The 3,696-nt window shown below is 41.7% G+C and overlaps 1 protein-coding gene across 1 annotated transcript in view; it reads right to left on the bottom strand.

Annotated features, from left to right (window-relative positions):
- Window positions 1–3,696, bottom strand: part of CASQ2 (calsequestrin 2 (cardiac muscle)) — a 44,945-nt gene that overhangs the window by 10,752 nt on the left and 30,497 nt on the right. The gene's annotated exons all lie outside the window — the stretch shown is intronic.

Here is a 3,696-nt window from a genome sequence, read left to right as displayed (position 1 = left end):
AGAAGTATACACTTTTACTAGAATTCTGGGACCATGCAGAATTTTCTAAAATTCTACCCCCCAAATTTTTTTTTGGAATAATGCAGGCTCAGAGGGTTACCAAGATGAGTAAGATGAAGACATTGATCTCAAAAGGCTCTCAGCCCAGGGAGGGTAGGAGGGCAAGGACCCGTTAGGAGTGACAATGCAGCGCGACAGTTGCTGTAGTGGAGGTGAGTGCAACATGCACAGGCGAGAGAGGGGCTGAAAACTTACGAGAACACTTGTACGTAGTGATGTGCACGCATGCAAACCCATCCTCATCAATGTGAGTGGGTAGTCAGGGAAGATACCGTGTAGCCTGATAGGTGGCGTAGAGGACTGAGTAGGGGGGAGAAGACAAGTGGGAGCCTTTGAAGAGTGAAAAGAGAGAAGGGGAGGAAGTGGAATGGCTAAAGTAAAACCTAAGCCACTTGTGCCTGAGTAGCCGTGGGCTCCATCAGAATCCCCTTCCCCAATCCCCACGTCCTTGAAGAATTTCTCCTTACCCCCAAGAACTCCAACCCTGATGGAAAGAGTGGCCTAGGCCTGGGTCAGGAGATTGTTCTCTTGGAGAGCTGGTCCACATCACTTTTAAGATGAAGGATGGGGCAAGGTGACTCCCTAGGCTGGTGATTCAAAATGTGGTTGAACCTTCAACCTCACCCAAACAGCAGCTGTCTTCCAGGATACCTAGTCTTGTCTTCTGCTCTGTCTGACCTCATGCAATCTCCAGGGCTTTACTGCCCCAGGTCCTGACTTAATGCTGACCATCTCCTTCCTGGTTGCTCCCAGTTTGACTCCCCATTACCTTGGTGACTCTTTTCCCTTCTGGAACAGGTTCCTGAACCTTCAGCTCCCCACCTCCAGTTTACTACAGATTATTTTAGCATTTCCTCACCTCCCTTTCCCACCTCTCAGGGTTTTCCATACTGGATATTATATATCAGTAACTGACTATGTGGTTAATAGCACCAGTTAGAAACCCTAAAGAGAAAGGCTTGGAGTTATACCATTTGTCTTTCAAAGAAGAACCAAACCAAGTTGTTGGGGATGAAGCAGTCAAAGAAGTATATGAACACGTTAAAGCAGTGTTTGGAAATATACTGCCCGTTTGTATACCAATGGTGCGGCTGCATGACAAGCGTACAGACTGTGCATCCAGTTCCTTCTGAAAATCTTGAGATTCAAGTAATATTTATTCTAAGAAAAGCTCTGTCATAGAAAAGTTTGCCTGTGGATCTGATTCCACATGAAAGGTTGTTATAAAAAAAGATGACTCTAATAACATCTAAACCTGTATAACTTCTTCTGTTTTTAGCTTTTAGTGAAGACATAGGTTCAGACGACCTCTCCCTTCTGTTTCACACTAAAGCAGTTGACTGTCTAAGGAGAGTTCTATGAGAGCTTATCAGCTGATACATAGATTGAAAAATAAATTGTGAGTTACACACTGAAAAAATTTTAAAGAATAATTATTGACTTCAAAATATGCTGGACCTTGCTGAGGACCTGAATGAACTTAATTGAAAATTGCAAGGAGCATGTGAAATATATAATGAACTGACAAGGTATATCAATTTAAAAGCAAAAATTCAACATTAAAGAGGAGGTTAAAAATGACTCACTAGTAATTTCATTATTTTAATTTTAAGAACAATTATTAAGACCACTGGTGTAATATCTGTGTATTCCTAAGGAAAAAAAGCTTCATTATTATTTTGAAATACATAATATAAAAAAGTTGAATCGGATTTGCAATCCTTTCAAATTCACTCAAATTATCATAAGAAATCTGAGCACTACATTCATCAATGAAAAGTAATAGCTGTCAGATTGAAAGAATGCTCACACCCTTGAAGGACAGTTTAGTGATTGAATTATCTGAATTATGTCCAACAGCAAGAAAAAAATGTTCATCAATCAGAAAAAAGCAATGAGCATTGTCCTCCTGTTTGCCAGAGTCCACGTGCGCAAAGTCTCTTGTCAATGCTGATTATTAAGAATTTGAAAAGATCATCATTTAAAATCTTGATCAGGATTGCATATTGCTATTTTAAGCATAAAACTTAATATCAGAAAGCTATATTCTTGGAAATAAGCACAAGATTCTCATTCAAAATCTAAAACTATTTTATTGGGAAAATTTTTACAGTGCAATATGTGATGTGGTACCTATTATTTTATATTTTCTTCTCATTATATACTATAAAGAAAGTAAAAAAAAATTTTTTTCACCAAGCCCAGGTCTCTTCCAATTTACTCCCATTTTATGCCATATATGCATCATCACATTTTAAGTGCCACTACCTGACAAAACTTGGCAGAGTCTTGAGAGTACAGCCCAGTAGTTAAGTGCACAAACTCTAAAATCAGATTCCTGGGATTCGAATCTTAGCTTCATTTTTTACTAGCTGTGTGATACTAAGCGAGTTAATCAAACCTTTCTGTTCCATCCTTTCATCAGCATTAAAATGCAGAAAATAGTGGTCACTACCTCACAGGCTGGTTGTGAGAATGAAATTAATGCACCCATAGTGTACTCCTAGCATAGGCCCCGGCGTGCGGTATGTGTGAACTGAATGGAGCTGTTATGATGATTAGCTTAGGGCAGGGGAAGAGAGGTACTGGGGGGCGTGACCTTTACCCTACTCTCGGCCTGTCTCTCTCCATATCTGCCATTCTGAGCCTAATGGAGGAGGAAAGAGAAATATAAAGATGGAAACAAATTGAGAGGGAGGGACTGAAAAGGAAAAAGGGAAATATAAAAAAATAAAATATAAAGGACAAAGCAGAAGGGGGCTAGTGAAGCACCCCAGGGTAGTCAGCCCTGATACAGGAATGTGCAACGTGAAATAAAGACACCCAAGAAGAGCTGGGGAGAGACTTCCTGGCTAGCTGGCTCCCCTTATATAATACATCCCTTGTAAACATCACGAATGGAGGTTTCAGTGAAGCAAATGAGAAGATGGTCACAATGGGGCATAGAAGACAGAAAAAAGGGGGGCTGTTGTGGATGAGGTGACTAAGGATGCCTGTGGGCAGACTGGGTAACAAAACAGCTTTGCAAATAATTTCAAAATATTTTGGGATTTCCAGACATAGTCACAGCAGCCCATGTTTGCACCTCTTACTTGTACTAATGCTATCAAATTCTCCTTCACAGTAGTGCCCACCCGCTAACACATGCCCTCTCTCCAAGGCGGAGACACCAGAAAAAAGCTTACTTCATTGGGCCTGTGCTGCCAAAGCAGTTTTTGAAAATGCACTCAAGTAGTTATGCTTCCTGGTCCCTTCTCCCTGCTCTTCCTGAGCTCCACCCATCATCTTCTCACCACTGTACCAGCTGTGGTGATGCTATGAAAGGTCCCTGTGCCCACCCAAAACCTCGCCACAAGGCTTTCAAAGGGAACATGCCCAAGGGTGTGGCTGTATGATGGCAGGCAGTCTTGGCGGTCAGCTGTGTGCTTGGCCAGCAATTTTCTACATTCTGGAGCAGCTGGTAAGCCCATCCCTGCCCAAATTTTCCTCTAATGCTTTCCATTTGACTGAGAAACTCTCCAGCTGGTGACCACAGCAGCTGCCATGAGACAGCCACTATGTGTACCATTTTAATGGAGAATCTCTCTTTTCTCTATTCTGTAAAACACTAACCCCCTTCAAGGCCAGAAAACATGA

Source organism: Galeopterus variegatus, unplaced genomic scaffold, assembly GCF_000696425.1.
Source record: "Galeopterus variegatus unplaced genomic scaffold, G_variegatus-3.0.2 Scaffold2086, whole genome shotgun sequence".
NCBI classification, from domain to species: Eukaryota; Metazoa; Chordata; class Mammalia; order Dermoptera; family Cynocephalidae; genus Galeopterus; species Galeopterus variegatus.
This window is presented reverse-complemented; position numbering and strand designations above follow the sequence as displayed.